The 13,426-nt window shown below is 44.2% G+C and overlaps 1 protein-coding gene across 8 annotated transcripts in view; it reads right to left on the bottom strand.

Moving 5' to 3' along the window:
- The window catches only part of CENPP (centromere protein P), a 246,179-nt gene that overhangs the window by 116,886 nt on the left and 115,867 nt on the right, over nt 1-13,426 (bottom strand). The window lies entirely within an intron of this gene.

Genomic DNA, 13,426 nt, shown 5'->3' with positions numbered 1-13,426 from the left:
AATGAATTCCACATTTTAACTGCCCTTACTGTAAAGAACCCTTTCCTTTGTTGCTGGTGAAATTTCCTTTCCTCCAACCTTAAGGGATGGCCCCGAGTCCTTTGTACTGCCCTTGGGATGAATAGTTCTTTTGAAAGCTCCTTGTATTGTCCCTGACTATATTTGTATATAGTTATCATATCCCCTCTTAGACGCCACTTTTCCAATGTAAATAAATCTAATTTAGCTAGCCTCTCCTCATAAGTTAGAATGTCCATCCCCTTTATTAATTTGGTGGCTCTTCTCTGCACTCTCTCTAGTTCCATAATCTCTTTTCTTAGGATTGGTGCCCAAAATTGTACTCCATATTCAAGGTGTGGTCTTAATAATGATTTGTAAAGGGGCATAATTATGTTTACTTCCCTTCCATCCCTTGCACGTTTGATGCAAGATAAGATCTTGTTTGCCTTTGCAGCTACTGCATGACATTGGGCACTATTGCAAAGCCTGCTGTCTACAAGCACTCCTAAATCCTTTTCCATCAAGGATTCCCCCAATATATCTCCATTTAATTAGTAAGACGCCTTTTTACTCTTGCATCCCAAATGCATAACCTTACATTTATCTGTATTAAACCTCATCTGCCATTTACCTGCCCACATTTCCAGTCTCTCCAAATCCTTCTGAAGAGAAATTACATCCTGCTCTGATTCTATTACCTTACACAATTTAGTATCATCAGCAAAGATGGAGACTTTGCTCTCGATCCCAACCTCAAGGTCATTAATAAACAAGTTAAAAAGCAGGGGTCCCAGTACCGATCCCTGAGGTACTCCACTGACGACTTTAGCCCAACCTGAAAAAGTTCAATTTATGACAACCCTCTGTTGTCTGTCCTTTAACCAGTTTTCAATCCAGGTGCATATATTATTAGAGTCCAATTTTCTTTATTTTGTACACCAACCTCGTGTGAAACCGTATCAAAAGCCTTTGCAAAATCTATGTAGAACACATCAACTGCATTATCCTGGTCTAAATTCCTACTTACCCCCTCAGAGAATCAAATAAGGTTAGTTTGGCAAGATCTATCCTTCATAAATCCATGCTGACTATTAATAATAATTTTGTTTTCCATTAGGTATTCCTGAATATTATCCCGTATTAAACCTTCAAGTAGTTTCCCCACTATTGAAGTCAGGCTTACAGGTCTGTAATTTCCTGGTTGTGATCTAGCTCCCTTTTTAAATATAGGCACCACATCTGCTTTACGCCAATCTTGTGGTACTGAGCCTGTGGAAATGGAGTCCTTGAATATTAAATATAATGGTTTTGCTAATTACTGAGCTTAACTCCTTGAGAACTCTTGGATGTATGCCATCGGGGCAGGTGCCTTATTTACTTTAATTTTTTCAAGTCGCTTATGAACTTCTTCCTCAGTTAACCAATTGTTCATTAATATGGATGTTGTGGCTTCCTCCTGCGGCACTACTATTGAACTTGATTCTTCCCTGGTAAACACAGAGGCAAAGAATTTGTTTAATACCTCTGCTTTTTCCTTATCTCCAATAATCTGCCTACCCATCTCACACTGAAAGCGTCCTATACTTTCTTTTCTCATTTTTTTGTTATTAAGGTACTTAAAGAACTTTTTAGGGTTCACCTTACTTTCTATTGCAATCCTTTATTCATTATCCATTTTTGCTAATTTGATTGCCCTTTTGCAATTTTTGTTACATTCCTTATAGTTCTGATACGATGTCTCTGTCCCTTCAGACTTAAATAATCTAAACGCCTTCCTCATCTTGTCCATTTCCTCCCCTACCTGTTTATTTAGCCACATTGGTTTTGACTTATTTCTTTTATACTTATAACCCAAGGGTATACACTAATAAGTGTGCTTTTCTAACAATGTTTTAAAGACTGCCCATTTATCTTCTACATTTTTCCCTGCAAAAACATTATCCCATTGTATTACTACTAGATTAGACCTCAGTTTATTAAAATCTGCCTTTCTAAAGTTTAAGGTCTTTGTTGAACCCAAGTAATCTGTTTTTTGATAATTTATTTCAAATGAGACCATGTTATGATCACTGTTACCCAAATGTTCCAGGACTTGAATATTTGTTATTACTTCTACATTGATTGATATGACCAAATCCAGAACTGCCCCTCTCCTGGTTGGTTCCTCAATAATTTGGGTCATATAATTGTCTTTAAGCACCCCCAAAAACATGTTTCCTTTTGTTGTAACGCTAATCTCATTGCCCCAGTCTATGTCTGGATAATTAAAATCCCCCATTATGCAAACATGACCCAGTTTTGATGCCTTCTCCATTTGCAAAAGTATTTTAGCTTCCTCAATCTCACAGATATTTGGTGGTTTATAGCATATTCCCACAAACATTTTCTTTATACTTTTACCTCCACTGCTAATTTCTATCCACAAAGTCTCTACATTTTCATCATTCCCTTCATAGACATCATCCCTTATAATAGGTTTTAGATCCGGTTTAACATATAAACATACTCCACCTCCCCTTCTATTTGTTCGATCCTTCCGAAAAAGAGAATAACCCTCTAAATTAACTGCCCAGTTAGGAGTTTCATCCCACCATGTTTCAGTAATGCCTATGATATCATACTGCTCCCTTGCAGCTATTAATTCAAGCTCCCCCATTTTATCTGTCAGGCTTCTTGCATTAGCAAGCATATATTTAAGTTTTTTTTTCAGCCTGTACTATTATCTTATCTGCTCCTTCCTTTCTGCTCCCACTTGGTTTAGTCTTTATAAGTTTTCTAGTATTATCTGTATTTACTATGGGTGTCTCACTGCTTGTCAAACTTGCACTTGTCCCCATTCTACCTCCATACCACCTTGTATCCTCCTCTATTCCATTTAGTTCATTATCTGTTTCATTCCCCTCCCCCCTCCATCCTAGTTTATGCGTATAACATAAAAACAATATTGAACTAACTAATTAGGAATTCAAATAATATATGGATGAACTATACTGCGTGTTACTAGCATAGCATTAGATGTTAGATTATATGCTAATACATATTCCTTACTACGCTAATTGGTACCCATACATTTTGCACGAGACAATGATATTTAATTTAACACTTTTATGTTGTATATTCCATCTGTTTTTTTACAACAAATGGAAATAAATTGCATATATATTTTGACAGTTATTCGCTTTTCAAAGTGAGGGTGAAGTCGCTGGATGGCTCTATGACACAACATTGAACAACTTATCCCTTAAAATGAAAGGTTGGTCCCGGGACAAATGAGGTGATTGTATATAGAATACCTCATACAGTATTAATATTCTACAAAGATATGGACTAAAAATCAATAATATTCCAAATATGTATATGATGAAGTACCGCAAATAGGAAGGAACATCAACTTGGACAGTGTGACAGACCTATATAGAACTATGCAATGGAATGAAAAGGAGAAGATACATATGGTATTGTATTGTATTGTATGTCTTTATTTATATAGCGCCATTAATGTACATAGCGCTTCACAGCAGTAATACATGTGGTAATCCAATAAATAACAGATAATATAAATAACAGATAATATTGAATTATTATGCATCTCCCAAAAAAGGCTTGAGATCGAATTCTACATTCAATCCTAATGGGGTTAGGGTACAAATTTCATAAATCCAAAAGGACTCACGTCTTGCAAGGTGGTTAACAAAATTACCTCCAAACCAAGGAAGTATGTATGGGTGCTTCAATTGCTTTGCAAATTAGTCCCTTTGGATTTTGTTGGTGTGCTTGAAGAAAGTGACTCGACACTTTACAGATGAAAGCAATTTTCATGAGTACGTAAGATTGAACAACTTGGTGTCTATTTTAAAACAGTGGCACCTTAAGGTCAGTCATTTTAATGTGTTATGGTATAAAAACTGTAAGAGAGACACTTGAACATTCCTCCTTGATGGTGCTAGACATAAAAGAGCCAGTGAGTGGTACACACAATGCCAGATTCTTCTAATGAAAGTTTTTGTTCAATTCAAATACAGCATCATACTGTATATTACAAATAATTCACACAGTGCTTTGTTAGTGAACATATTTAACTAAAAAATGTATAACAAAGTCCATGAGGGTTGTCACGAACGGCATATCTGTGAACACGTGACCTGTGTATGTGACACGGGTTAAATCACACGGCTATCCAGCTGACCCACGTATTTCCCGCCGGGTCCCTAAAAGGAGTAATATCTCCCTGCAAAAATATGAATAACACACAAAAACCTATTGTAGCAAAATGTGTCTGATAATGCAAGCCAACCAATTCTCAAGCTGTTACACTCTTCAAAAACTTGCAACAGTTTAATCAGAGCCCAAGACAAAACTTATGACATTTTAGATGTACTATATACAAGCTCTGCATTATCGAAGTCCACAGTCTACCCTTCGTTACCTCTGCTTGAATATCTTTACCTTCTTGTGAGTAGGCTGTACATAGGGGCCAAGATTCACCAGGGATTTCCCATATACATTTGTTACATCTGCACTTAGATTGTGTTTTTTTTCTCGTGTTTTTATCCCCCATGCTCCCCCTGGATTGTGAGAATACTATATACAAGTAGGACAGTGCTTAGTTAGAGAAAAAGAAATGCTACAAGAACATACAATATAACAAATGTAGACAGAAAATATAAATACGTTACCATATAACAATATCAGATTCATTCAAACAGGGTTCAAGTTGGAAATAAGAGAGTCCACGTGAATCATTGGCAAAAACACCCCCTCCCTGGTTAATTCAGATTACTTTGGAATTCCTTTTAGGTTACATAAAGATGCTCTGGTTACTTCTTGGACATCTGGTTGTCAATTTCACAGTAATCGACAATCCATAATATAAACAGATAATTTTATTGTGCCATCACTGACAAACCCAACAAACGCTCTGGCTGATTATTTTTAACTATCGCTTGCATCTAAATATCTCCTTGTTTTACAGACCAATAAATACCTAGGCCAGTTTGAACTTACATAGTAGAAAATTAGGCTTCTAAATATATACGTTAATATGTTTACCAGATTTTTTAAAATGCTGAATATTTTAATTATATTATGTTGATAAGGGTTATACAATAAAGTGACAGGAATGGGAGTTTTTGTGCAGTAGCGCTCGATCAGGGCTACGTGCTGTTGATGTATACTTGCCCCATCGCAGTTAACTTCTATTTTATATCAACTTAAAGACTCCACTGAAATGACTGCACGTCGTGCACCCAAGAAGAGGATAAAGAGACAATTCATATGCTGTGTAGATGGCATGATGTATTCATCATTTTTTGTAACAGAAAATGGTATTTGTGGAGAATATAACCGTCTTTAAAACCAGTTCAAGGGGACCTGTGTGAATGAAAATGTAAATTAATAGTGTATTAGTGATGGCTATATCTATACATTTATAGTCTCCCAGTGATATTTCTCCCCTACGTATTGGGTTTCTAATTGCTGTAGCATTTAAATAGAATTGAACGCAACTTAAATCGGTCGCGATGCCGGAAGTGTGTGTTGTTGTGCGCTGGTTAGCTGCATGAGAGCGCTCCTCTTTTGGCATTTTATTTATTTATAAAATATTTTACCAGGAAGTAATACATTGAGAGTTATCTCTCGTTTTCACGTATATCCTGGGCACGAGTTAAGATGGCAAATAATACATGGTTACAATACATACTGTAGTTACATAAGTGAACAGGGTAGCTTATGTTTGCAATGGGTTAAAGGAAATGGAGGGTAGTGGATGGGTCGGAATGGGACATTTTGCCACGACCAATTGGTTTATGGCGGTCGGCCGCAGACAGACCATCTGCCACAGCTGATCCGCCGCTGGAATCCCCTCCGCTGGCTGCTTTTAAGGTACGTTTTGCTACTGTTTAGGATAGAGGGTTCATTTAAGGGTTTTAGCGGTATGGGTAGGGGGTTTTAGGAGAAGGCCTTAATGTTGGGGGTTTTAGGGTAAGTGCTTAGGGTAGGGTTATTAGGGTAAGGGCTTAGCGTAGGGGCTTTAGGGTAGGGGGTTTTAGGGTAAGGGCTTGGGGTAGGGGGTTTTAGGGTAAGGGCACAGGGTAGGGGGTATTAGGGTAAGGGCACAGGGTAGGGGGTATTAGGGAAAGGGCTTAGGGTAGGGCAGGCCTGCACAACAAACACGCGGCACTCATTGTGCGGCCCGCGGCGGCTTTCCCTGTCCTCCCTCCCGAGCCTGCTCTCCCGCCCGCGGGCCGCTCTCCCCCCTTCTCTTCCGGCCGCGAACCGCTCTCCCCCTCCCATTCCGCCTGCGAGCCGCACTCCCCATCCTCTCCCGCCCGGGAGCCGCTCACCCCTCCCCCGGGAGCCGCTCTCCCCCTCCTCTCCCGCCCGGGAGCCGCTCTCCCGCCCGCGAGCCCGTTCTCCCCCTCCTCGAGCCTGCTCTCAGGACTGCACGAGTGTGCTAGTCCTGCCTTCTCTGCCGCCGTGAGGTGCCGTTAGGGGGAGGTGAGGTTCAAGGGGGGAGGGGAGGTGCAGGGGAGTGATGTGAGGTGCAGGGGGGGAGGTAAGGTGCAGGGGAGTGGGATATGAGTTGCAGAGGGGGGAGGTGAGGTGCAGGGGGGGTGAGATGTAGTGGGGTGATGTACGGTGCAGAGGGGGAGGTGAGGTGCAGGGGGGAGGTGTGGTGCAGGGGGGGGAGGTGAGGTGCAGAGGAGTGAGGTGAGGTGCAGGGGGGGAAGGTGAGGTGCAGGGGATTGATGTGAGGTGCAGGGGGGAAGGGGAGGTGCAGGGGAGTGAGTGAGATGAGGTGCAGGGGGGGAGGTGAGGTGCAGGGGAGTGGGGGGAGGTGAGGTGCAGGGGAGTGATGTGAGGTGAAGGGGGGGAGGGGAGGTGCAGGGGAGTGAGTGAGGTGAGGTGCAGGGGGGGGAGGTGAGGTGCAGGGGAGTGGGAGGTGAGATCCAGGGGGGAGGTGTTGTGGGGTGATGTGAGGTGCAGGGGGGTGATGTGAGGTGCAGAGAGGTGATGTGAGATGCAGGGGGGTGGAATGTGTGTGGTCTGCAGGAGGGTATTGTGTGTTATGTGGAGGGGGAGTATTGTGTATGGGTGAGGGGGAGAGATGGGGGTGTGAGATAGAGGGTGAGTCTCGCAAAGGTTGATGATGAGGGGTGCAGGAGGAGATATGAGGATGAGGGGTGCTGGGGGAGATATATGAAGATGATGAGTGCTGGGGGAGATATGAGGATGATGGGGTGCTGGGGCAGATATGAGGATGATGAGGGGTGCTGGGAGAGATTGATGAGGGGTGCTGGAGGAGATATGAGGATGATGATGATGATGAGAGGTGCTGGGGGAGATATGATGATGATTTTACCCGTGCGGCCCAAATCTGTTTTCCTTGGAGCAGTTCGGCCCTTCTCGCTTTACAAGTTGTGCAGGACTGGGGTAGGGGGTATTAGGCTGAGTAGAGATGCAGGATGCCACATTCTTTGATAGAAATCCCGCTCACCAGTAGTGAGAGGCTCGCATCACTCCCGCAGTATAAATAGGGAAGAGGCGCACATCAAAGAAATATACAGTTTATTAGGCAACACAACAAATAAAAGCACTCACACTTAAGAAAAGCACAAATCAGCTACAGTGCTCTCCACGAGTCCTCCCGGTCACGGTGAAGCCCTGCAGACCGCGTCCGACCGCAGGACCGCTTGTGTGGACCGGGAGGACTCGTGGAGAGCACTGTACCTGATTTGTGCTTTTCTTAAGTGTGAGTGCTTTTATTTGTTGTGTTGCCTAATAAACTGTATATTTCTTTGATGTGCGCCTCTTCCCTATTTATACTGCGGGAGTGACACAAGCCTCTCACTACTGGTGAGCAGGATTTCCATCAAAGAGGGCGGCATTCTGCATCTCTACTCAGCATTGCTGTGAATTATCATCGCATTCTGCGGAGGTCTTCAGCCCCTGGATTGTTTCCAAGGACAAGAGAGGACCCCAGAAAGATACCTACCACTTCCGTGTACTCACACATGGCCGTGTGAGTTATTACAATAATATTATTATTACCATCTCACACCCCACTGTTCAACCTGTGTGTCATTGTGAGGATCCAGGGGTCACGGCGGTCGCAGCGTGACCCCCCCTCACCTCTTTTTGCTCCCGCTACAGTGGGGCCCCTTCCTCGCCGCTCCCGACCGGCTCCTGTGGTTAGGGGGCTTCCCCGTCGTCCCCGGCGGGCGGCCGCTGCTCCGCGGGCAGCTGGTGCTCAGGCAGCTGTCATAGCCTCTGCGCGTGCGCTCCCCTCGTTACGGAGTGCGCGCCGGACCAAGATAATTTATTCACTGCTCTTGAAGTGAAGCCACGCCCCCCGCCGGCTACAACTTAACCCCAAAGCTTTCCACCTGGCTGCCTATCATAGGAACCAATCCAGGACAGCTCCTCGTGCTCCTCCAGGCCTGCCTCCGCTTCCTATTGGTCTGCCGCAGTATATAGTACCTGTTTTACCTCTGTCACATTGCTCGACATAATATCTCTTGGTGGATGTCTATTCTGGCTCTCTCTTGTCTTCGCTTATTCAGGTTTTCGACTCGGTTTGGCGGACTACACTCTCTGGCACTCGACCCCCGGCTCCCTCTTGACCTCGCTGCTTCTCGTGTCCCTCAATCTCAGCTTGGACCCCGACCTTCCGCATCTCTCCTCTCCCTGATTTTGGCTAACGGCAACGACTACGTCTCTTCTTTTACCGGTACCGGCAAGTATTGCTATAGCTATTTCCACCTGGCCTGGCAACGCCAAAACACCACACTCCGGACACGCTCCTTCTGCTGCGGGTGCGTGCACATATACGTCCCCACCTCAGTATAAGGGACGGGTCTGGTCTGCGGGCAGCACCGGTGTAACAGTCATTATTATACTGTGTTCAGATTCTGCCTACCCACCAGTGCTCCTCTTTTTTGTCTGTTTATCTCTGTCCCAAGGATCCAGGTAGATCCTTTTTTGGGTGAGCTGCAGGACGTATACCCTCATGAGTGACTCCTCATGGTGGGTACTTCAAGGCTCTTACTAAGGTAGTATTCGTTGTTATATTTCTTCTCACGATAGAGAGCGCCCCGGCTTTTCTTTTGTAGAGGGTATTAGTGTGACGGTAGCTTTGAGACAGGCTATTAATAATACACACCAAATATAACTGGGTTGAACTGAACGAGACTTAGATATGATAAAATATAATTTATTCCTTGAAAAAGGTGAACACAACAGATTATACAAATAACAGACAAAATATAGACACTCACTTAAGATGGAAATTATGAAATAGTCAGAAATCGTGACTAGCAGTTCATACAGCAATCTTGAAAATCACAAAAAACACGAAAGACATTAGCCATAGGCTGAGCCTGGTTCTTATACAATTATTTCCCATTGAACACAACCTAAACCCAGCCCCTCTCATAAATCAGTGGTGAGGTTGACAGTTTTCCTCAGAGTAAAACTCCTCCCACCCAAGGACGTTTAAAAACTGCTTTTCCTATCTAAATAACTTCATAACTTCAGTTCAGTAATACTTACTGGCACGCGAGACATATTAATACATTCCGGCACGCATGACGCTCCCAATGAGACTAAATATTACCGTGTAATACTAAAATTAAGAGAGATATTAATATCTGTCTCTTAGGACCTGCTAGACATCATGTGTCTGTAATCATTATTTGCGACTCGGTCCCCCGGTTACACATATGTAACTCTTAGTATGTTGAGCCGAGGACATCTCATAATATTCTTATATTTAATAAGGTCACTCATTCTGAGATCTCCTTGCGTATCCGCACCCCTGGCCCCCATCAAAAAATCCTTTGAAGCTGGGCTGTGTGTAGTGAACATTTGTCACCGGTGCTATATTTCACACCCAATGCCCCAGCCTGGGTCCTAGCTGTCTACCAGCAATATACCCTTGGCCTGCCAAATTAGGTATTAACATACTGTGCACCAAACCCCCATCTGTACTTTTCACACCCAACTTCAATCAAGTCTGTTGAAGCCCAGATATTTCTGAAAAGACCCCACACATTTGTATTTTCCTAAACTGTAGCTCATTAACCCCTTAAGCCTCCCCCGCATCAATCCCAGTGTATGTGTTGGTGCAACACTGGAACAGAAACAATACATTTTTACAGGGGAATATACATTAGGATGCTGAAGCAAGGTAAAAACACATTACTGGACCACAGTCCAGTTAACCCCTTGCTTCCCAGGTGAGAGTAGAGGGTGGCCAAATGGGGTGTAACCCCTTTAATCCCGGGCCAAATCCTCTCTCATGACCATTAGAGTAAGGGATTAGGGTAGGGGTTTTAGGGTAAGGGCTTAGGGTAGGGGGTATTAGGTAAAGGCTTAGGGTAGGGGTGTTAGGGTAAGGTTAGTGGGTTTTAGGATAAGGGCTTAGGGCAGTGTTGCCAGACCGGGGTTCTGTGGCACGCTGGGGTTCCGTGCGAGGATTAAAATGGTGCAGCAGGATTTCCCTGATCTCCCAGAGCAGGGAGAGAGCAGGGCAGTTTCCTCTATCCTGATTGGCTGGTGCTGTGTAATGCAGCCAATCAGGAGGAGGTTTCAGTAGCCTGCGGGGTTTGACCAAGCAGAGGAGTAAGCAGCATGGGCAGTAGAGGTGTGTGTGTTTTCTGTGACTTTCTGCCCTCTCAGACTGTTTCTTTCTCCTGTGACAGTCTAGCTGTCCTGTGTTTTCTGTGACCCTGTCCTGTTGTAGGGGTGCCTCGGCAACTGAGCACTGTGGTTAAGGTTATGGGTGCCCCGAGAGAAGAAATGTTGATAACCACTGGTTCGTGTACTTTACTTTAGCGGCAATGTGACCAGCAGCGGCAGGTTCCGGCGGTGTGGTTAGTTCCGACGAAGCGCCGGCAGCCATTTGGTCGCGACCAAATGTCCTAGACCAGGCCTGCACAACTTGTAAAGTGAGAAGGGCCGAACTGCTCCAAGGGAAAAAAAATTGGGCCGAACGGGTAAAATCATCATCATCATCTCTCCCCCAGCACCCCTCATCATCATCCTCATCTCTCCCCCAGCACCCCTCACTATTAACCTTTGCGATACTCCCCATCTATCTCTCATACCCCCATCTCTCCCTCTCACCCACACACATAATACTCCCCCTCCAAATCAAACACACATAATACATAAAATGCACACCACACCCCACCTGCACCTCACATCATTCTCCCCCGTGCACCTCACATCACTCTCCCCCCCCCTGCACCTCACATCACTCTTCCCCCCTGCACCTCACATCACCCCCCCCTGCACCTCACATCACCCCCCCCTGCACCTCCCCTCACCTCAGATCACGGCGGGACTGCGCGTGCTCACAAGTAGCGGGCACCGGAAGTGCCGCACTGCAAGAGCGTGCAGTCTTGGGAGCGGGCTGGGCGGAGGAGGGGGAGAGGGGGCTTGGCTCGCGGGGGAGGGAGAGGGGGCTCGGCTCGCGGGGAGAGAGGGAGCTCGGCTCGCGGGAGAGGGGACTCAGGAGGAGGAGGGGGGGGGGAAATTGCCGCCGCCGCGAGCCGCACAGTGAGTGCATGCGGCCCGCGGGCCGCGTGTTGTGCAGACCTGTCCTAAACCGTGGTAGGGGGGTCAGCTATAACAACTGTTTGAGAGCCCCAATAATGTTTTTTGGTTCATAGTCCCATTAAGTGTAGGGTATTTTAGCCAATTGGAAGTGTGCCTCAAAGCTGCTTCATGTGGCAGCAAAATGTCTGAGCGGTGTTACCAATTAAAACGTATTATGTTCAAGCCAAACCACTCCCTCCTCTTGTTCTGGCTGTGATTTTGGGAAAGGATGGCTGAAACAACAGTAGTTACAATTTTAATACTAGGAGAGCCCAAGCTTTGTTAAATATGTTATACATTGAATTGCACTGAAAGACATTATAAACAAGTGGGGTTTTCCTTGGGGAAGCCGTCAGTGACTGAGGTCTTTTATACCTCATTTACAGTACTTTAACCTGGAAAGCGGAGTTTCATACAACATTGAGAAAGAAAACCTTAGGGAAACTGCAAGGAAATAGCAATATTGTTTTAAATTTACTAGGGGTTTGCTCTGTGCATAAATCGATTTATATTTATACAACATTTTTATCTTTGACACTCGTATATCCGTTTCAAATGTCAGTGAAGTCATCCCTATTTAAACGGCGAGTTATTTTCACACGGATACCAAGTAGAAACCGATTCAGATGTAAAATTAGCTTTATGCTTAAGTCATGAGCTTGCGGTATGTCAGTAATGCTACAATGCAGCATGCGGGATATGGCCGAACAGATTTCAGGACTGGAAATTAAATAAAAAGGTAGGTATAGAGGTAAGTGACTTCAGTGGCCCTGCGCACACTGGGGCTTATTCAATAAAGTGCGTCAGTGCAGATTCGGTAGTACCACGCGGAAACTCCCATTTAAGTCAATAATGGTTTCCAGGTGGTAGTGCTGATTGGCGCCAACGCACTTAATTGAATAAGACCCGCTATATGGAAAATATTTGCACTGTGCAATTACTTCAGAATTTAAGTGATTAAAATGGCTCCAACAAAACTTACAATGGGAACCCTAATGAAAGCTAAACACTTTATTTAGTAGACACTGTGCCAAAAATGTAATTATATTCAAATACAAACTTGCAAACCGAATTGTGTGGGAGTTAGGCGAGGCAGACGTCATTTAGGCTGCATTTTCTGTATATATTTAGATCCAGGGAAAAAGTAAAGAAAAGAAGAACCTTTACTTTCCTTAAAACTGGAGAATGAATGAAACACATATCGAGTCAGAATATCAGACACAGTATTTCTACCATTACAATACCCTTTTATCTAAAATTATTTATAATTATTGACGAGGTCGAGATTACTTTTTATTCATGTAATAAAAATCAGAGTATACATAAATACTCATACTGTGCACCCTACACCCTACACCCCCCAATCGATCAGCACTTTAGCATACAATGCTTCCACTGCAGCAAGAGATTCTGGGAAATGACATGCAAATGAGCACAAAATGTGTCACCTTTTGCCTGAAATCCATTTAGATGGAACCCATATAAGCAAATGCTCTGCTTTTCACCCAGCATGGGAATAGCTGCAAAGCCAGTCAATCCACTCACAGACATCCAGTGATGAAAAGTTCAGTCCGCGCTCTGGCTCTTTAAACCTGGATTGTAGATCCCTCTCTGGTCTTTTGCAGCTCTTGTGTTTTGAGGTGTCTCCCCCACCTCCAAATATGGATTCCACCGGAAGACTCCAACGGCGATACCAATGTCAGTAGAAGAAAAAAGAACACAAAAGCGCACCAAGATGAGAGATATAATATGTAATATCAAAGAAAATAATAATAGTAACTGTTGTGGCTGGCGGTTTTACTCTCTACCACCGGTACACATTCAAGTG

Source organism: Ascaphus truei, chromosome 17 (assembly GCF_040206685.1).
Source record: "Ascaphus truei isolate aAscTru1 chromosome 17, aAscTru1.hap1, whole genome shotgun sequence".
Taxonomy (NCBI): Eukaryota; Metazoa; Chordata; class Amphibia; order Anura; family Ascaphidae; genus Ascaphus; species Ascaphus truei.
Note: the sequence above shows the minus strand (reverse complement) of the source record. Positions and strands in the feature narration are given on the sequence as shown.